Genomic DNA, 23,362 nt, shown 5'->3' with positions numbered 1-23,362 from the left:
GTCAAGCTTCACCTTCTTCACCTGAAATAACCCAATATCGGTTGGCATCTTCTCATCGCCTTCCTGGTCACTGGCAAGTGACCCAGACTCTATTCCCTCTGCTTTCAGGTTCTTCAGATCTCCGATCTATTCTGGATCCACCCAGACACTTTCCACTTGGTAGCCTGCAGCACTTTTCAGCAGCTCGCCATTGAAATCGACGACGAAACCCGACACGAAAAGACACCTATGCACAGGGCTTCCCTGGGTGAGGTAACTCGAGTACTCTGGTGCTCCCTTGGGTGTTGACTCTAGAACCTCCTAGTTCTAAAGGAGTTTTCTCCAAGTCCTCTTCTAAGTGTCCATAATCTGTAATTTTCCAACCCCGACTTTCCCCACAGAAGTTAATGGTGATTCGCGGCTGTGCTTAGACACTGCACGCGTCCCCTGTGGGTCCTCTGTGTCACTACCTTGGGTGGTTCCTGGTGGCCCCAGCGGTTCTAAAGGTTCTAGGCCTTGTATCGATGTCAGTCGTGGTTCTTATAGCACTTTCTTAGTATATAGTTTGGTACGCCCCAAGGGCTCAACATATATTGTGCTGATTTACTGTGTGCTAAATAAGTTTACTGAATGTACTTTTGCCTCTAGCCTCATACAGAGACTAGAGGGATGTGTTTAGAATAAATACATATATTTTATATATATACCTGGTGTGGTTCTTCTTTCATTTGGTCATTCAAGAGATTATAGACTGGTAAAACAAGCTGCTTTACATTCCTTCAAGACTTAGTGTTGGAAATGGGATCCCCGGCTGGCCAGGGCTTTCGCCAAAGTCAGTCAGAGACCACCACACCCAAGTCAGGGCAAGGGAGTTACACGCCAAGATAACCCCTACTCACCCTCTAGGTAACGTGGCGCGAGCAGCAAGGCTAAACTTGGAGGCGATGTAGGTTAAGTATTTGCGCACGCACCCCAGCAACAACAACCAAAGGCCCACCACAAAGGAAACTCCACACAAGGTTATAGAAAAAATAGCCTTTGTATTACACCAAAACACATTAGATAAAACACACACTTTACAATGTGCCAGAGGCACGGGCAGAATTTACAAGGGATATGTACAAGACAGGGCCACCTGGACCACTGTCAGGAATCAGAAGTAGCACTTTCAGAAATAGTACTTAGTACATAGAATATAGCACAAAATAGCGCACAACCAGTAATTACTGGTAACCAGGACCTCACTAGCACCACCTGTACTAGGGAGAAAACAACCACCTATGTATTACAATACCTGTAGGGGTGTAAGAGGAAAACACATGATGCAATGCATAACATTCATTCAGAGGTGTAAAGGCACATGACGCCTAAACAATACATTCAGAGGTGCAAGGAACAGCAACACAATAGCGCAAAATCCACATTCGCCACCACCTGTGGCAGTCCCTGTGTCCCAATGTCAGGGCCTAAACGTGGCAGCTGCCCACAAAGTGCTGGGCAGCTGGGAAGTGATGCTGGGGGGGACAACGTTGGAGCCTCTCAGGCTCTGCACAAAGCACTTGTTTCCCCTTGAGCCTCGCTGGGCTCTTCACGCTACCACATGCCTCCACTGAGCCTCTCTGGGCTCTGAAACACAATGTGGGCACTCAGGGGCCTCTCAGGGCTCACACCCAAAAAGATGGAGCCTCGTTGCGCCTCGTGGGCTCGAAGAACAAATGCCTCCCTGAGCCCCACTGGGCTCTGCACACAAGGCCTGGAGCCCCTTTCCGGGCTCCGGACACAAAATGGGGGCGTAGTTGGAGTCCCCCTCCTGGGGACTCAGTGAACCAAGTAATGCCCACACGAGCCTCTCGGGCTCTCAAAACAACTGCTGCCCTGAGCCTCACCGGCTCCAACAACAGGTAAGGCCCCCACGAGCCTTTTACTAGGGGGGAGGGGCGGGCACCGAAAATGCGCCCCGACGCCCCCTCCCCTCCCGGGCACTCACCGGTCTCTAGAGGCTGCAGCACTTTCTGCCTCTGACTCCTGGCGGGCGGGGAACTCCTCCTTCGCGCTCCGCCCGGGGCACACGTCCAGGCTCTGTCTCTCCCTCGGGGCTCGCCCTGCAGGCAGCAGCTTCCGCCTGCCTCTCTGTCCTGCCCCCGGCCTGCCTGACTTCCAGGTCGCGGGTGCGGGGCGGGACTTCCGGTCGGCCTACTTCCTCATTGGCCGGCCGGAAGGAACACTTCCGGGTCGTCGCGGGCAGCGCGGCGGCCCGTCTCCAGCACTTCTAGGCGGGGGACGAATTTACCGAGGGTCGCCGGGGATCCCATTTCCAACACTTAGCCTGAAGGCTGCTCTTCACAGCTACCACTAGGATAGCTTTCTATATAGGTTGTCTTAAACCTACCATCAATAAGGGTTGTTTGGACTGGTGCAAGGTGCCCACTAGAATGGTGGACAGCATATGCCAGGCCAACTTCTCACATTGGTGTGCAGCTTGTGGGATTCTAGCTTGCCATTGTTTTACCAGATAATCTCAAGTGATTGATCATTTAAAAATCACGAAAGGTACCAAAGGTACATATAATACAAGCTTAAATACAGTAAGTTATACTGAACTTAGAGTTGCGTATCAGTGCTTAAGCACACCCTTTCTGCAACTCAAGAGAGTTCAGTAGGTAAACAACTAGAGTAGGTAGTGCATACACCACTCCTCACTAGTTATGTCCTCAGGCCCAGGAACCAGTGTGTCCCTGCCAGATTTCAGTATATTACAGACATCCAAATATGAGACATTCCCTTTTTTAGAATTAAGGGCTCTGTGAACTATAAGGAAAGTGAAGACACCAAAGAGTGCTACCACCCAACATCTCAGAGGGGTATTAATGCTTGATGGCCAGAGAAAGGCTTCAGAGCCTGAAAGGGTAGGCAGTGGGGTAGAAGCAACAGAAGGGGAAGAGGCCAGTGGTTCCAATCCATAGGGCTCAGACTCTGATGTTGATCAAGCAGGTGACAATGACCTAGACCTGGGAGAACCAGCTCAAACTGTAGATGAAGAAGGCCAGAATGGCCCTGTCTTTGTCCCCCCAGGAAAAGTTGGGTGTGTGCCTAGAAGGTCAAGATCTCCTTCTGTGAAATATAACCATTCTGGCACATCAATAGGGTACACTGTCTCTTTTCATAGGAGGGACACCTCCCAGGACAAGAGAGAGAACCAGCTGAGGTTTGAAGAAGCCCAACTGGAGATAAGGAAACAAAGAATAGCCATAGAAAGTGAGTCCCTATAGCTTGAAAGAGCATGAAAAAAGATGGGACTAGAGTCCCATGGTGGCAGCAATGTCCCTAGAGGTAGGAATAGGTCTTACGACCATAAAAACTTGAGCAAGATTGTCCCTCCCTACAAGAGTGGGGATGACATCCACAAATGAATAACTGCACTGGAGAGGGCCTGCAACGTACAGAAGGTACCCCAGGAGCAGTGGGCAGTAATCTTGTGGCTCTCCTTTGCAGACAAAGGTAGAGACAAGCTCCTCACTGTCAGAGAAGAGGAAGCTGATAATTACAAAGTCCTGAAGAGTGCTCTAACAGATGGCTTTGGCCTAACCACTGGGCAGTATAGAATACAGTTCAGAGATACCCAAAAAGCATAGACTCGGGACTGGGTTGACTTTGTAGATCATGCTACTAAGGCTCTGGAGGGCTGGTTACTGGGCAGTAACGTGTGTGATTATACAGGATTTTATAACTTGATCATGAGGGAGCAGATCCTTAATACCTGTCAAAATCAGCTGTTGCATCAGCACCTGGTAGACTCTGATCTGACCTTTCCCCAAGAATTGGGAGAGAAGGCAGACAAATGGCTCAGAACCAGGGTGAAGCAGAAGGTACAGAACCAAGGTAATGACCAGAAGAAGCAAGATCCTAGTAAGGGTGGGGAGAAGGGTAAAGACCAGTAGTCTTCACAAGGCCCCCAAAAAGCTTCTAATGGTGGGGGTTCCCAATCTTCCAAGAAGAAAGGCCAAAAGAAACCATGGTGTAAAATCTGTAAACAGAAAAGCCATTGGACTGGTGATTGCACTAAAAAAGATGCAACTCCAGCCACCATTGCCCCTAAGGCAACTGTTCCCCCTAGTTCAGCTCCAAGTGGTGGGACTCAGCTGAAGGGTGTAGTAGGGTTAAACCTGGGTACTGAGATGGACTCTGGCCTAGTCAGAGTGCCTACTCAAGCTATCCTGATCTGTCATAGAGGCATAGATATGTCCTCCTCTGTGAGTCCCAGAAACTTGGGCAAGTACAGACAGCAGCCTGTGATCAATGGAAAAGAGGATTTGGCCTACAGGGATACAGGGGGAAGTGTCACTGTGGTGACACAAGACCTTGTGGACCCTGGACAGATCATACTTTGTTAACTTTACCAAGTGACCAATGCTAGCAATGTCAGGACCAACCATGCCCTGGCAGTTGTTAATTTCTCCTGGGGAGTGGTAACTGGCCTTAAGAAAGTTGTTGCCAAAACAAGACTTGGGACAGAATTGTCCCTCATTTTCATTGGCCCCACATGTCTGAAGACACAAAGGAGTTTTGTCGCTCCTGTGTCACCTATCAAGCCAGTGGTAAGACAGGTGGCAACACAAAGCCCCCCCTGATATCACTACCTGTGGTGGGGGTTCCCTTTGAGAGAGTGAGGATTGACATTGTTGGACCAAGTGAGGATTGACATTGTTGGACCAATGGATCCTCAGACAGCATCTGGGCACAGGTTTATCCTAGTGGTGGTGGACCATGCCACTAGGTACCCAGAGGAAATTCCCCTTAGGACCAGTACATCACCTGTTGTGGCAGGACCCTCTTGGGAGTGCTCTCAAGAGTGGGTTTCCCTAAGGAGGTAGTATCTGACAGAGGAGCAAACTTTATGTCTAGCTACTTGACTGCAATGTGGAAGGAGTGTGGAGTGAATTACACCCACTCTATCACCCACAATGTAATGGTTTAGTTAAAAGATTCAACAAAACCTTGAAGGGTATGATCAAGGGTCTCCCAGAAACGCGTAGGCGGAGATGGGACATCCTGCTACCCTACCTTTTATTTGCATACAGGGAGGTTCCTCAGAAGGGGGTTGGCTACAGTCCTTTTGAACTTCTGTTTGGGCATCCTTTAAGAGGCCCATTGTGTCTGCTGAAGGAGGGATGGGAGTTACCTCTCAAACCCCCTAAACAGGACATAATAGACTAGAATAGAATAGAATAGAATTGGTCTCCTCTCCAGGATGGCTGAGTATATGAAAAAGGCAACTAAAAACCTTGAGGTTAGCCAGGAATTACAGAAAGCCTGGAATGACCAAAAGGCTGTACTGACTGTTTACCAGCCAGGACAGAAAATGTGGGTGTTGGAGCCTGTGGCCCCAGCAGCTCTCCAAGACAAGTGGAGTGGACCCCACACTATTGTTGAACAGAAGGGAGAGGTTACCTATTTGGTAGACCTAGGGACTCCCAGGAGCCCCATAGTGTGTTTCATGTCAACAGACTGAACCCATATGTTGACAGGGCAGACATGGACTTGCTCATGGCTACTGATAAGGGACAGGAGGAGGAGAGTGACCCTCTCCCTGACCTGCTCTCACAAAACCCTGATGATGGGTCAGTGGATGGTGTAGCCTTGGCAGGCAGCCTCACTGCTCAGCAACAAACTGATTGCAGACAAGTGCTCTGTCAGTTCAGACATATGTTCTCTCTGACTCCAAGTTACACCACCTGGTGCACTCATGAAGTGGACACTGGGGACAGTCTGCCTGTTAAAAATAAGATTTACAGGCAACCCGATCATGTCAGGGACTGTACCAGGACAGAAGTCAAGAAAATGTTGGATTCGGGAGTTATTGAACCCTCAGATAGCCCTTGGGCTAGTCCAGTGGTCTTGGTACCATAGCCTCACACCCAGGGTGGTAAGAATATTCCTTGAGCAGGACACTTGGGCCAAAACAAGATTTGGGACAGAATCGTCCCTCATTTTCATTGGCCCCACATGCCTGAAGACACAAAGGAGTTTTGTCGCTCCTGTGTCACCTATAAAGTCCACATTTGTAAAGCGCACAATCACCCATAAGGGTCTCTAGGCACTGGGGGCTGTCGGGAAGATTAAGCGAGCTATTGCCCAGAGTCACATGGTGCTGGGCTACCCTGCCGCCGGAGCCGGGGATCGAACCGTGGTCCCCAGATTCCAGCGGCAGTCGCCCTGGCCGCGGCGCCACACCTCTCCAAGCCAGTGGTACGACATGTGGAAACACAAAGGCCCCCCTGATATCACTACCTGTGGTGGGGGTTCCCTTTGAGAGAGTGACGATTTACATTGTTGGACCAAATGAGGATTGATATTGTTGGACCAATGGATCCTCAGACAGCATCTGGGCACAGGTTTATCCTAGTGGTGGTGGACCATACCACTAGGTACCCAGAGGCAATTTCATCTGTTGTGGCAGGACCCCCTTGGGAGTGTTCTCAAGAGTGGGTTTCCCTAAGGAGGTAGTATCTGACAGAGGAGCAAACTTTATGTCTAGCTACTTGACTGCAATGTGGAAGGAGTGTGGAGTGAATTACACCCACTCTATCACCCACAATGCAATGGTTTAGTTAAAAGATTCAACAAAACCTTAAAGGGTATGATCAAGGGTCTCCCAGAAAAGCTTAGGTGGAGATGGGACATCCTGCTACCCTGCCTTTTATTTGCATACAGGGAGGTTCCTCAGAAGGGGGTTGGCTACAGTCCTTTTGAACTTCTGTTTGGGTATCGTTTAAGAGGCCCATTGTGTCTGCTGAAGGAGGGATGGGAGTTACCTCTCAAACCCCCTAAACAGGACATAATAGACTATGTACTTGGTCTCCGCTCCAGGATGGCTGAGTATATGAAAAAGGCAACTAAAAACCTTGAGGTTAGCCAGGAATTACAGAAAGCCTGGCATGACCAAAAGGCTGTACTGACTGTTTACCAGCCAGGACAGAAAATGTGGGTGTTGGAGCCTGTGGCCCCAGCAGCTCTCCAAGACAAGTGGAGTGGACCCCACACTATTGTTGAACAGAAGGGAGAGGTTACCTATTTGGTAGACCTAGGGACTCCCAGGAGCCCCATAGGGTGCTTCTGGTCAACAGACTATAACCATATGTTGACAGGGCATACATGGGCTTGCTCATGGCTACTGACGAGGGACAGGAGGAGGAGAGTGGCCCTCTCCCTGACCTGCTCTTACAGACCCTGATGTTGGGTCAGTGGATGGTGTAGCCTTGGCAAGCAGCCTCACTGCTCAGCAACAAACTGATTGCAGACAAGTGCTCTGTCAGTTCAGACATATGTTCTCTCTGACTCCAAGTTAGACCACCTGGTGCACTAATGAAGTGGACACTGGGGACAGTCTGTCTGTTAAAAATAAGATTTACAGGCAACCTGATCATGTCAGGGACTGTACCAGGACAGAAGTCCAGAAAATGTTGGATTTGGGAGTTATTGAACCCTCAGATAGCCCTTGGGCTAGTCCAGTGGTCTTGGTACTAAAGCCTCACACCAAGGGTGGTAAGAGAGAGATGAGGTTTTGTGTTGACTACAGAGGTCTCAAAGCAGTCAAAAGGACTGATGTCCATCCAATCCCAAGAGCAGAGTTTCTGAGCACATTTGATCTTACAGCTGGCTTCTGGCAGATCAGATTAGCTGATGATGCAAAGCCAAAGACAGCATTTTCAACCCCCCAGTGGGCACTATCAATTTGTGGTAATGCCCTTTGGTCTGAAGAATGCACCTGCCACTTTTCAAAGGTTGGCGAACAAAGTCCTAACAGGCCTGGGAGACTACTGTGCAGCATATCTAGATGATATTGCTGTCTTTAGCTCTACCTGGGAGGATCACCTGGTCCACCTGAGAAATGTTTTGGAGGCCATGCAGCAGGCAGGCCTAACTATCAAGGCTACTAAGTGCCAGATAAGGCAGAGTCAGTTTGTGTACCTGGGCGACCTTGTAGGTGGAGGTCAGGTTCAACCTTGCAGAGCAAAATCCACACCATCATGGACTGGGTTGCTCCAACTACCCAGATTCAGGTCGGAGCTTTCTTGGGCCTGACTGGGTACTACAGAAGATTTGGCAAGGGGTATGGTTCCATCTGGACACCCCTGAATGACGTAACTTCTAAAAGAATGCCAAAGAAAGTTCAGTGGACAGTTAGCTGTCAAAAGACATTTGATGACCTGAAGCAGGCCATGTGCACTGCACCAATTCTGCAAAGTCCTAACTACTCCAAAGGATTCATTGTCCAAACAGATGCTTCTGAGTTGGGGTTAAGGGCTGTGCTATCACAATTGAATGATGAAGGTCAGGACCAGCCAGTAGCTAGTTCCCTAGAGAGAAACGTTGGTCAGCTAGTGAGAGAGAGGCCTTTGCTGTGGGTTGGGCTCTGAAGAAGGCCATACTTGTTTGGCACTCACTTTACTGTTCAGACTGACCATAAGCCCCTCTTGTGGCTAAAACAGATGAAGGGTGAAAATCCCAAACTGCTCAGGTGGTCCATTTCCCTACAGGGGATGGACTATACAGTGGAACACAGGCCTGGGAGTAACCATGACAATGCAGATGGACTCTCCAGGTATTTTCACTTAGAACATGAAGACTCAACTGGTCAAGGTTAGTTTAATGTCCCTGCATTTGGGGGGTGGGGTTGTGTAGGAGAGGAGGATCTACTTACTATGGTTACCCCCACTTTTGTGCTGGTGTTGCACAGTTTTTTTTCCTTTAGTTTGGCTGGGGCCCTGTGACCCTGTGACCCCAGCCTAGCTGCTTCCTCTCTAAATTGATTGCATGTACATTAGGTACACTCCAGATTGGTTACTGGGTTACCCTTGTGAGCCTCTAGTATATGGTACCTTAGGTACTAAGAGAATAGGTACCCCAGAGGCCTACCAGGGGCTGAAGCATATATTAGCCACCCCTGGGAAGCCTTTCAAAATGGCACCACTGGTCCTCTACTGCAGCCTGGGTACGGTGGTGCATGCACCTCTTACTAAGATATAGGTTACCTATATCTACCTTTAATCACTGACACACATAAACCTATAAGTCACTCCTATGGCAGGCCTTATCAATCCTGAAGGCAGAGTGCTTAGTTTTGTGTGAGAGGGTGCCCATGCATGAGCAGGACCCCTCTGCATCTTTCGGAATCTATTCTCCATAGCTGTTCTGTGATGCAACAAGACCATATACTCTTAAGTGCATTATAACCTTGTGGTTAATGCTAACTTTGGAATGGCTGCATGGAAACATGTCATGTTTGGTGTCAAACACTTTGTAATCCTACCCCCCTGCCAGTCCTGGCGGCAGGAGTAGAATTTCACCCTTCTAGACATGTACACACAAACCTAACCGGTAAGAGTTTAAAAGAGCCCCAGCATCACAAAATGGATGCTACAGACACGAGTCTGGCTTCCCTCATCTGGACAAAACTCTGGCAGGGGAGGCATGGACAAAAGGTTTCTTGTCACAGGGAGGTGCAACCACCTCCCAGACAGGCTTTAGTGCATTGGAGCTGGGTGGGTGCATTCATAGAATGCTTTTCAGACAGTGCTGGGGGCACACTTGGTGTCCCTGTGCATATCCCAGTTCAAACCGGTTGCAGGGGCAGGAGCCCCTGCTCTGGTGCGAAACTGGACAAAGGGAAAGGGGTTTAGCCACTCCCCTTCCTGGATCCTCCCATAAGTGGGTCCCCAGAGTATGTCCAACCCCCTATCTTAGTATAAGTATAGGAACCCAGTCCTTAGGACTTCAGATTACACCTGGACAAAACTTTGCAACATATATCCTAGAATTACGACATTGTACATTGACCAGAAAATGGAAGAATCTCCCTTGGGGTCAAGGAGTGACTCCCCTGTTCAAACAAGCACCAAAGAAGCATCTTGCTGGTCTGCATTTCCAAGGCTCCCGCCAGATCCCGACGGATTTGCAACTCAGGACATGGACTTCTAGACTTCTCAAAGGCCGACACGAGATACCAGCAAAGCTGAGACCCACTACCCTCACAAGTGACGTGGGACTGGAACTCCTGGACAACATGCACATTTGCAAGTGTATCGACTTCCCGAGCTTTCCTGAAGTTGTGCATTGGGTTACTTGTAGTCGAAGCCCCAAGCACCATCTGCACCCAAGATTGTGGGCCTACACTCCACGAGTGTTCCTTAATCCCACTTCTAGCATTTCTTCTTCAGGCCCCTTTGCGATCCTTGGTCCGTCAACTGGTGGGTTCCCACAAACGCAACTCTTCTGTTTCTTGGGCTTTCCTGGTTGCTCCAGACATGCCCTGACTTCCCTCCAAAGGGTGATTCCCATCTTTGCTTTCTGCGTGGGTTGCTATTGCCAAGGCCTGTTAGGTCCAATCCGGAAACCAACACTGCAGCACTCGACATCCTTCATGGGACAGCTGGAATCCAGCTCCTGGTTGTCCTCGACACCTCCTGGTTCTCGTGGCTGAAGAATCAAACTTCACCTTCTTCATCTGAAATCACCCAACATCGGTTGGCATCTTCTCATCGCCTTCCTGGTCACTGGCAAGTGACCCAGACTCTGTCCCCTCTGCTTTCAGGTTCTTCAGATCTCCGATCCACCCTTGGATCCACCAGGACACTTTCCACTTGGTCGCCTGCAGCACTTTTCTGCAGCTTGCCATTGAAATCGACGACGAAACCCGACACGAAAAGACACCTATGCACCCGGTTTCCCTGGGTGAGGTAACTCGAGTACTCCAGTGCTCCCGCGGTTGTTAACTCTAGAACCTCCTGGTTCAAAAGGGGTTTGCTCCAAGTCCTCTTTTAAGTGTCCTTAATCTGTAATTTTCCAACTGCGACTTTCCCCATTGAAGTTAATGGTGATTCGCAGCTGTGTTTAGACACTGCACGCATCCCCCGTGGGTCCATTGTGTCACTACCTTGGGTGGTTCCTGGTGGCTCCAGCGGTTCTAAAGGCTCTAGATCTTGAATCTATGTCAGTCGTGGTTCTTATACCACTTTCTTAGTATATGGTTTGGTACACCCCTAGGGCTCAACATACATTGTGCTAATTTACAGTGTGCTAAATAAGTTTACTCTAGGCTCATAAAGAGACTAGAGGGATGCCTCCCCCCAGCAACAGGGATTTTCTACATCAGAGGGTGCTTCTGTGAACTGTTTAAACTGTGTTTACTAGGGCCTGTGCACTTCCTTTTTTGGCCAGCAGAAGAAGTAAAGTTTTATTCAAACAGTATTGTTAGATTTCAAGTTAGTGAGGCCCTTACCTGCTGCAGTCCAACGTGTTGATTGAGCCTGTCTGTCTCCTAGGAGATTCTGAACAGGAGAAGCAGCTTCCAACTCCCTGGCCAGCAAACCTTGTCTGAGGTCTGGGGACCTTATATGGTCTGCTAGTGGTTGGTACATGTCTACACCGATTGGTGGTTGTATCTGGTGTTTCTATTGGATAAGGGTAATGTCCTCATTGGTTGGGTATTTGAGGGTTCTGATTGGTTTCTGGGTCTGTGATTCAATCATAGTAGGGTTGGGACTAGGGCTAGGGTTAGGATTTCTATTGGAAATAGGGACTAGGGCTTCCTATGTTATTGGTTGTTGGGAGTAGGGTGGGACTAGGGCTAGGGTTAGACCTTTAATTGGAAGTAGCGATTAGGGCTTCTGATGTGATTGGTTGTTGGACTAGGTGTGGGACTTAGAGTAGGTTTAGGTTTTCTATTGAAAGTAGGGACTAGGGCTACCTGTGCCATTGGTTGCATGGACTTGTTTTGGGACTACTGGTAGGGCTAGGGCTATTATTGGACGTAGAGATCAGGGGTTTTGAACTGATTGGGTGATTGGACTAGGGCCAAGATTAGCTGTAAGGTCCTGATCTCCAATTAGTTCTAGATTTTAGGGCTAGTGTTTGGATAGTGTTAGGGCTAGGGTTCCCATTGGCTGTAGGGAGTCACCTGATTACTAGGGCTATAAAAAAGGTCAGGGTTAGGGCGTCTCAACCCGGGCGTCGAGGCTAAGGGCACAGAGGACAAGGGCTGCTGCCTGATGGAGCCTGTTAAGGGCAGAGAGGACAAGGGCTGCTGCCTGTTTGAGCCTGTTCGAGACTGGTCGGAACTAGGGCCAGAAAAGCTGCCCTTTTTCTCATTTAGCTATGCCCAGCCCACACCATCCACATCCACAAAGAGAGCAACACACTCACACCAAATGTACACCACGCACAACACTATGCACAGATTAATGTACCAGTATGCACTACAAACACAACCAAACCACATCTACACACCCTACCATCCCAACTACTTTACATATCCACCATCACCTACAAACAGTACACAACTCTATCCTATACCACTAACCAATACACTCATCAATAACACAACGCCAATCAACACCATACATAACTACATCCCATTCAGACACACTCTCCCTGCTGTAATTACACCTAACAGACCACCTTTTATCACTAACAAACATATAATCATCCTTCCATCAGTTGTCCAACAAACACCCTCCTCTCCCTTCTACCACAATAACACTAACGCACAACACACACACTGCACACCACCACACTTTGTAACTCTTGCAACAAACCAGTCTAAGATAAACACTCTCACCTCTACTTCATTCCCTCCTACACACAACATACACTCTACTCATAAACACATCACCACCCCCTCTACGTCACAACCTCCTCTCACAAACAATACTACACAACCAAATCCGTTGCATGAAACATATACATCAACACCCTTTTTCACTACTCCTCAAAAGCAAAACATATCACACACACCAGCGCAACAAGATCTTCAAAGCGCAACACCTCATAATACTTACCATCACAAAATACAAACATATACCCACCTTTCGGATGTATGACATTACAACGCATGCTTTTACATTGCATGCCTTTACAATGCGGTTTTTACAACGCAAACCTTTAAAACGCATAGCGCTTTGGGGTGCTGGATAGTGAATAGTTTAATTTACTATTCCAACTCCAGTCCCCGTGGACACTAGGAAAGGTGTTGGACAGTAAATTAAACTTATTCCCTATCCTAGAGCGCCCCCCAACGCAATGCGTTGTAATGGTTTGCGTTGTAAAAGTTGCGTCGTAAAGGCACTACGTGGTAAAACTTGCGTTGTAAAGGATGTTTCCCCCACCTTTCAAACCACACAAAGGAACACACTCCAATGCCAAGCTTTCACTCTTCCACCACACCTAACACAGATACAGCAATACAGCACCTCTCTTCTAACTGCCTCTCATCCATTGAACAATTTAGAACATTACTAAATGAACCACATGTTACACCACCTCTCCTGCCTCATACACCTTCCACCTTAAACACATGCAAAAAATATAAGCAACATGCCACACCTCACAACTTTGCTTCCCCATGTTTACTTCACAACAATGTTACACCACAAAAGCAACACAGCACTCCAACTCACTCTCAAACACCATCTGCAACACATACACATGCAGACCTATCAAAATGCCTTCTTAGCATGCTGGATGAGGAACACTAACGATTTTGGAAAAGGGAGTGGTGATGGACAGAGTTTCTGAATGATGCAGAATACTCTTACCAAGTCAAGAGATCATGGTGTTAATCCATCACCTATTTTTTAGCTCACTGCACCATCCCAGCTCAGAACCCGGCTATATGCAAATTAGTCTGTTCCTGTCCCAGTGCATGATGGGAACAGGGCAAACCAAACTACCAAGCCAATTCTTATACTGGGAAGGAAACAAGCTTCCGGGGACCGGTTTCTGGCATCACAGCCTTCGTCGGCCCGGCTTGCTTGAATCCTGATGGTGCAATGAGCAAGGGACTCACGTCTGAGTATACCCTCCCACACATAGTGTGGATAAAATCGATTTTGGAAAAGGGGGTGGTGATGGACAGAGTTTCTGAATGATGCAGAATACTGGGACAGGAACAGACTAATTTGCATATAGCCAGGTTCTGAGCTGGGATGGTGCAGTGAGCTAAAAAACGGTGATGGATTAAAACCATGATCTCTTGACTTGGTAAGAGTATTCTGCATCATTCAGAAACTCTGTCCATCACCACCCCCCCTTTTCCAAAATCAGTTTTATCCACACTATGTGTGGGAGGGTATACTCAGACGTGAGTCCCTTGCTCATTGCACCATCAGGATTCAAGCAAGCCGGGCCGAAGAAGGCTGTGATGCCAGAAACCGGTCCCCGGAAGCTTGTTTCCTTCCCAGTATAAGAATTGGCTTGGTAGTTTGGTTTGCCCTGTTCCCATCATGCACTGGGACAGGAACAGACTAATTTGCATATAGCCAGGTTCTGAGCTGGGATGGTGCAGTGGGGTAAAAAACGGTGATGGATTAAAACCATGATCTCTTTACTTGGTAAGAGTATTCTGCATCATTCAGAAACTCTGTCCATCACCACCCCCCCTTTTCCAAAATCAGTTTTATCCACACTATGTGTGGGAGGGTATACTCAGACGTGAGTCCCTTGCTCATTGCACCATCAGGATTCAAGCAAGCCGGGCCGAAGAAGGCTCTGATGCCAGAAACCGGTCCCCGGAAGCTTGTTTCCTTCCCAGTATAAGAATTGGCTTGGTAGTTTGGTTTGCCCTGTTCCCATCATGCACTGGGACAGGAACAGACTAATTTGCATATAGCCAGGTTCTGAGCTGGGGTGGTGCAGTGAGCTAAAAAACGGTGATGGATTAAAACCATGATCTCTTGACTTGGTAAGAGTATTCTGCATCATTCAGAAACTCTGTCCATCACCACCCCCCCTTTTCCAAAATCAGTTTTATCCACACTATGTGTGGAGGGTATACTCAGACGTGAGTCCCTTGCTCATTGCACCATCAGATTCAAGCAAGCCGGGCCGAAGAAGGCTGTGATGCCAGAAACCGGTCCCCGGAAGCTTGTTTCCTTCCCAGTATAAGAATTGGCTTGGTAGTTTGGTTTGCCCTGTTCCCATCATGCACTGGGACAGGAACAGACTAATTTGCATATAGCCAGGTTCTGAGCTGGGATGGTGCAGTGAGCTAAAAAACGTGATGGATTAAAACCATGATCTCTTGACTTGGTAAGAGTATTCTGCATCATTCAGAAACTCTGTCCATCACCACCCCCCCTTTTCCAAAATCAGTTTTATCCACACTATGTGTGGGAGGGTATACTCAGACGTGAGTCCCTTGCTCATTGCACCATCAGGATTCAAGCAAGCCGGGCCGAAGAAGGCTGTGATGCCAGAAACCGGTCCCCGGAAGCTTGTTTCCTTCCCAGTATAAGAATTGGCTTGGTAGTTTGGTTTGCCCTGTTCCCATCATGCACTGGGACAGGAACAGACTAATTTGCATATAGCCAGGTTCTGAGCTGGGATGGTGCAGTGAGCTAAAAAACGGTGATGGATTAAAACCATGATCTCTTGACTTGGTAAGAGTATTCTGCATCATTCAGAAACTCTGCCCATCACCACCCCCCCTTTTCCAAAATCAGTTTTATCCACACTATGTGTGGGAGGGTATACTCAGACGTGAGTCCCTTGCTCATTGCACCATCAGGATTCAAGCAAGCCGGGCCGAAGAAGGCTGTGATGCCAGAAACCGGTCCCCGGAAGCTTGTTTCCTTCCCAGTATAAGAATTGGCTTGGTAGTTTGGTTTGCCCTGTTCCCATCATGCACTGGGACATGAACAGACTAATTTGCATATAGCCAGGTTCTGAGCTGGGATGGTGCAGTGAGCTAAAAAATGGTGATGGATTAAAACCATGATCTCTTGACTTGGTAAGAGTATTCTGCATCATTCAGAAACTCTGTCCATCACCACCCCCCCTTTTCCAAAATCAGTTGTATCCACACTATGTGTGGGAGTGAAGTAATCAGAAAGAAGCTGGAACTGTAGGTTCTTATGTTACTTTATTAAGATATTAAGTTATGATGATAACCCCATCAGGAGCAGCTGTCCTGCTGCTCAGCCCTCACTCAACTGACATTCACAGCACACCAACATTCCAATCATCTAACATTCCACACATCATACATACAAGCTGAGCAGCAGGGAAACACAAGTTACAACATATCTCCCTTCGTTATGGGTACAATTGCACAAAGCAATAAACAAATACAACATTGACAATAAGTCAAGTACTGTTGGTCAATAAATTCAAGAAATTTTAGATAACACATGTAAGATAAAACGAGCAATATATTCAATAAGCGATAGGTACTCACATACCTCATTGCACAACTAATGACACAATAAACAAACTGACACAAGAAGGCACATCCTATCCCTTTCCATACAGACCCACGCATACCACAGTCTGAATAAGTATCATATGTAACACATTATTTCCTGAAATAAGCAACAAAACCACATCCAACAACCATACGTTACAAACTATACCAGTTGGCCAGACCAGTACAATAAGCAACGTAACCCTATATACCAAATATAACAGGAAATCACATGTACACCACATGTAAACAACAACAATGACGTGCGAGATACAAATTTCCCCATCGCAACCCTGACGTGCGAGGCTACAGACGTCCTAATCGCAACCCTGACGTGCGAGACAACAACATCCCCATCGCAACCTTAACGTGCGAGGTAACATACAACCCAATCGCAACCCTGACGTGCGAGGTACAGACGTCCCAATCGCAACCCTGACGTGCGAGACAACAACATCCCCATCGCAACCTTAGCGTGCGAGGTAACATATAACCCAATCGCAACCCTGACATGCGAGACAACAACATCCCCATCGCAACCTTAACGTGCGAGGTAACATAAAACCCAATCGCAACCCTGATGTGCGAGACAACAACATCCCCATCGCAACCTTAGCGTGCGAGGTAACATATAACCCAATCGTAACCCTGACGTGCGAGACAACAACATCCCCATCGCAACCTTAACGTGCGAGGTAACATAAAACCCAATCGCAACCCTGACGTGCGAGACAACAACATCCCCATCGCAACCTTAACGTGCGAGGTAACATACAACCCAATCGCAACTCTGACGTGCGAGGTACAGACGTCTCAATCGCAACCTTGACGTGCGAGACAACAACATCCCCATCGCAACCTTAGCGTGCGAGGTAATATACAACCCAATCGCAACCCTGACGTGCGAGACAACAACATTCCCATCGCAACTTTAACGTGCGAGGTAATATACAACCCAATCGCAACCTGACGTGCGAGACAACATCCCAACACTATACTAACTACCAAACTACATTAGAAGCGAGATACTAAACAGCAGTCATCTCATACGCAACTCAAACATATATAAGGTTCACCACTTATACATAAGTCTTAAGACCTTTGACATAAACTTGTATTTCTGATAATCTTCTTATGTTTTCTATTGCTTTTCCAGTTCTGGGACACTTTCCTTTTTTTTTTTTTTTAAGTCACTTCTGGGCTCACATGCCCACTACTGTACAGTTTCTTCTTAATTGACAACTCACTGTTGTTTCTGGGACCTTTGTGCAGTTCCTGTGACTTGAGCCCATTTAACACTTCCAAAACGGTTTTCATCTGTTGACCAGGTCGTTTAAACATCGATTTCCATGAACACTGTTGCATTACTACGTTGTTGGTTTTCATTCCCCTCTTGTCTTTTTTTTTTTTTTTATACCATAAATATCCTGGGTCCCGACTATCTCACATCCAAATGAACAGCGAAGTCTCACGAAACCATGCTGGCTCACTACGTGCTTCTAATAATGATGGTTAAAAATAATTATTACCGTCAAAAACTGCTCTGGTATTTCCTGATGAAAAGTAAAGGATCAAGTCGCCTGTCTTCTCCTTGTTCTTTACGCGTTACTTAGCAACCATCATTGTTGCTATGAAAAAAACAAATGGCAGCCATCGCAGACGTCACCACGTTACTGGACGAGTCACCCGGAGCTACGTCTTCTAACCCAGGAAGGATGACAATGGCAGCATTCTTTCAGTCTCGCGGTAAGCGTTACTGTTCACTTTCAAACAACGCACAAAGCTGACTGTATGTAGCGACTTCAAAAAAGAAAAATGTTGCCCTCATTTTGCTGCACAAAAATGAAAATATTAACATGAAAATGCCAGGCAGACGTTTACTCACACCACGATGTCTGGATTCCTTCGCGGCAAATATCGCATGGTCTCTTTAGTAATCCTGGTGCAGTCTGAACTCACTACTCAGTTTTCTTTAAAATCGTACACAACAGTAGTACTCACTACTCAGTTTTCCTTAAAAACGTACACTACAGTAGTTCTACTTAGGCAGTAACTCTCTCATTCCCAAATCGAACTTTTGTACAGTAGCACGAATTTGACTTTGGCAGTAAGTCTTTCATTCCCAAATTTTCTATCAGCTGATCAACGCCCTTTTTCACTTCACCGAGGCTCGTTTTTATGCCCCCGAACAACCAACCAACTTTAAATTTACTGTTGACACAGCTGATTTTAAACTGTTGATAACGCTAATCTGGCACACCTGAGTAACTGGGCAACTGATGGCAAGGTCACTGATGGGGTTCTTTTTGTGCCATTTAACGTTTGAAACATTCATTCTTGAACAGTCAAAATTCATTTACCTCGAGGTTGTTCATTTTCACGATGTCTTTTATTTTCCAGTTGCACTTCTTTGTCCTTTTCCTTCTCCTCACTGTTTCACTCTTTTCTGTTCTTAAAATGTGCACGCGTAGGTTCTTCTTCGCAGTAATCACCAAATGTCGCCAAATGAAGTAATCAGAAAGAAGCTGGAACTGTAGGTTCTTATGTTACTTTATTAAGATATTAAGTTATGATGATAACCGCTTCAGGAGCAGCTGTCCTGCTGCTCAGCCCTCACTCAACTGACATTCACAGCACACCAACATTCCAATCATCTAACATTCCACACATCATACATACAAGCTGAGCAGCAGGGAAACACAAGTTACAACAGGGAGGGTATACTCAGACGTGAGTCCCTTGCTCATTGCACCATCAGGATTCAAGCAAGCCGGGCCGAAGAAGGCTGTGATGCCAGAAACCGGTCCCCGGAAGCTTGTTTCCTTCCCAGTATAAGAATTGGCTTGGTAGTTTGGTTTGCCCTGTTCCCATCATGCACTGGGACAGGAACAGACTAATTTGCATATAGCCAGGTTCTGAGCTGGGATGGTGCAGTGAGCTAAAAAACGGTGATGGATTAAAACCATGATCTCTTGACTTGGTAAGAGTATTCTGCATCATTCAGAAACTCTGTCCATCACCACCCCCCCTTTTCCAAAATCGGATGAGGAACACTATACAGAACAGCTACACGATTGCTATCCTGATACAGCTAATACCAGCACTAACAACACACCTGCTACAAACCCACACAATACTGATCACTCTTCTACCAAACAAAGTCCTACTATCACCAAAGGCCACTCACTAAACTGTCTACTAATAAATGCTTGATCTCGCTCTAAAAACAAGCATCACATCTACGACCTTCTCACTGATGCAAAACCAGACATACTATTCATAACCAAATCATGGTTGTGATAAGATATGGCTCCAGTCCTGCATTAGGCCATTCCTCTAGGCTATCAAATATTCACCCAAAATCGTATAGCAAAAAAAGGAGGTGGTCTAGCTGTTGTATTCAGGCAAACAATATATATCACTAAAATTGACAACATCGCCATAAAGAATTGTGAGGCTCTTCTAACAAGATCTAATTTAAGTGGGCACTCGCACAGCGTAGGTAAACTTGAGTTGATACGGTTGTAATGAATTGTAGCGTGCACTCGGATGAACACTGTCTGTACCAAACAGTGAAGGCACAAGAGCTAAGAAGTCTGAAGGTTCCCCTACTCGGAGGGGAACAAACCGATGCACAGCATGTAGACCTTGGTCTTATTCACTATACGTTTTTGATGAAAAACAATCTGATTGTTGGATTATCAAGTGTTTTATTCTTCACATGGTATGTTAGTATTCATCTGTGTATTATACATCAAAAGCAATTTGCTGGGTAATCCATAATTCAATCATTATAATCCATTATAATCCAAAACACAAATTCCCGATGCATTTCGGGCAGACGCCCTTTCTCAAGGGAAATGCTCTACAAAAAAGAAACAAATTGAACCAAAATTTATAATATGCAGGCGGTTCAATATTCGACCGAATGGCAGCGTGTTGAAGCCAGATTTAAGGTGACTAGACAGCAAGTGACGAAGGTTCAAAATGAAATGTGACTCAAAAATACACCGGAGAAGCCAAGTGAAGTCTGGTAACCCGAGAGGTGCATACGAAAGAGAAACGGAAATGATAGCAAAAGGTTACGTAAGAGTTGCTAGACCCTGTAGCGGGTGAAAACAAACATCAATCTGCTTGGTAGCGCTCAAGTGAACTTACTTGAAATTGTTAGTAAAGTGCCTCGCGGCATAACAGCGGTGTGATGATACCAATGCAAGAGGTTCAAACGCGTGTTTAAATAGTGTGTAAAACATAAAGGTAGGACCCAAGATGTGCAATTAGTGAACAGTGAAGAAGGACATTGAACAGAGAAAATCAGTCGCCATCTTAGAACGGGTGTAAAAACAAAAAATAAGTGCCAAAAGGTACATTATATAAACCATGTGGATAGACATAAAGTTCTTAATGAATCATAAGTAACACAAAAATTCAATTCGGTCGTTCAGCCCATTCGGTACCATCGTGGAAAGGAAACGGATCCAAAAGTTCTCGCGTTTTAGTAAAGTGTTCTTGTTGTTGTGAGTGACTGGTACTTGTTCCAAGATCAAAAATTTCAGTTGTGCAACTGTATGTCTGGATTCAGCAAAGTGAGAAGCAACTGTGGATTTCAGATTGTTAGTACGTATATTGCTTTTATGTTCTAAAATCCTTGTGCGGATTTTACGTTCTGTATGACCCACATAGCATTTCCCGCATGGACACTTCAATAGGTATATGACATTATTTGAATTGCAAGTGGCGTTTACTTTCAATTTGATTTGATGTCCTTTCATGGGGTGACAGATAACATTACCAGAGATGCAATTGTTACAATTCGAGCAGTTGTAGCAAGGTCTCAGTCCTTTGTAGATCCTGGGTGTGTTATCAAGATTAGGTTTGGATATGATTTCCTTCAAATTTCTACCTCTTGTGAATGCAAAGATGGGTGGTTGGTTAAACAAACCCTTAAAATCAGGTTCAAGGGTGAGAATAGACCAGTGTTTACGAATGATGGCTTGAAAACGGTTGGATGTTTTTGAATATTTAGATACAACCACGATGCGTTCTGATTGTTCTTTGTGCTTGGGTTGCAACAAGGCAAGCCTACTTTTCTTGTCAGTTCTTGCCATGGCAAGATCCAGTATGGGTGTGGGATATCCTCGTGCTCTGAGTCTATCCAATGTATGTTTCATCTGTGTTTTGCATTCATTCTCATCAGAAACTATTCGTTTGATCCGTAACAGTTGTGCGTAAGGTAGATTATTTTTGAGACCAGAACGGTGAAAACTGCTGTAGTGGAGGGTTGAGTTTCTGTCTGTAGGCTTACGGTATACCGTGGTGAACCAGTTGCCTTGACTCCTGTGAATTTCCACGTCTAGATAATGTATGAGACTTTCACTGTGTTCCCATGTAAATTGGATTCTTTGATTGAACTCATTCCATGTTTCCAAAAAAGCATTCAAAGTGTCTGTATTGCCCTCCCATAGGAGAAAAATGTCATCAATGAAGCGTAGGTAGAGACGTCCATGTTTTTGCCAACTGCTCTGAGTCATGATGTAAGATTCCTCGAATTGCTTCATATAAATGTTAGCATAGCAGGGAGCTGCCGAATTTCCCATAGCAGTGCCATTGAGTTGGAGCATCCACTTGTCTTTGATAGAAAAATAACTGTGATACAGTGTATAGATGGTCAGTTGCATTAGGAATAGTTTGAGATCTGCATCAAGATCGGACGAGGCTAAAACCTGTTCCACAGCTTCAATGCCTCCATCATGTGGAATGGAGGTATACAGTGAACAGACGTCCACCGTACACATGATGAGTCGAGTATTCTTGTGCTGATTCATGATGGATTCAATCTTGAGTAAGAAGTCAGTTGTATCTTTGACATGTGATCTGGTGGCTAAGACAAATGGTTGCAAATATTTGTCCAAGAATTTGCCGGTGTTTTCATGCAAGCTTCCTCTTGTCGACACGATGGGCCGAAAAGGGGGATGAGTAGGGTGCTTGTGCATCTTGGGCAACATGTAGAGAACCGGTGATCTAGGGTTGGATGGTGTTAAAAATCTACGGGTCTTATCGTCAATTGTGCCTTGATCAAATGCAGCCTTAACAATGAGTATGAGTTCTTGTGCGTACTCCTTGGTTGGATCTCCTGTAAGAGAATCATAGGTGTTTCTGTCATTGATATGAATTTCCACTTGTTGGTCATAAAAGGTGGTGTCCATAACGACTAGGGCTCCACCTTTGTCTGCGTTCTGGCAGGTAATAGATGGGTCATCAGCCAATCTCTGGAGGATATTTCTTTCCTTCCGGGTTAAGTTCCCACGTTTTATGTTGGATTGAAAGGGCAAGTTCAAGATTTCCTGCTTAATCAGATTTTCAAAAGCGTCTATGATCTTATGACTCTGTGGTGGCATAAATGTGCTATGAGGTCTCAGTCCTCTAAGCATGTCTTCTTCCTGTGTGGTAACAGGGTTGATGTTGGTGAAAAAATGTCTTAAACGCAAGTTGCGGGTCAATTTAAAAGCACTGACTTCCAGTTCCAAAGTGTTGATCGTGGTGGTTGGAACGAAGGATTGACCCTTTTGTAACGTGTTGATTTCATCTCTGGTAAGTACGGTGGAAGATATGTTGATAACCAGGTTATCTTGAGTATTTATCGTCTGCCCTTGGTTTTCTTTTTGACTTGTTGAGGTGACTTTCCTGTTTCCTCTGCGGGTTTTTCCCCCCCTGGATCTTTCTGTTGGTCTGGACCCGACTCTAAAAAATGTACCGAGGAATCTGTTGATGTACTCGGTGTTTGTGACCCAACTTCTGGTGTTGTGCGAGTTGGTCTGGATCTGCTGTCATCTTCTGAGGATGATGTTTCTGTGGCTGAGGCAGGGTTGTAGGGTTTGTTCGAGCGTCGGCGGGCATACACCTCTGCCCAGGTGTATACCTCGCCGAGCTTATAATCAATAGTATCCCTTTTGAACTTCCGTAGTTTTCTCTCCTGGGTTTCTCGGGTGTGTTTTTCCAGTTGGATTTTGATGTCATCCAGCATTTTGTTTAGGTCTTCTGCTGATAGGGAATCGGTCAGTTCCTTTTTAATATTGGTAATTTCCATAGATAGTTCATCCAAGGATTTTGCTAATTCCTCGACGATCAACAGGATCAAGTCGAGGG

The sequence above is a fragment of the Lissotriton helveticus genome, chromosome 9, assembly GCF_964261635.1.
Source record: "Lissotriton helveticus chromosome 9, aLisHel1.1, whole genome shotgun sequence".
NCBI lineage: Eukaryota > Metazoa > Chordata > Amphibia > Caudata > Salamandridae > Lissotriton > Lissotriton helveticus.
Note: the sequence above shows the minus strand (reverse complement) of the source record.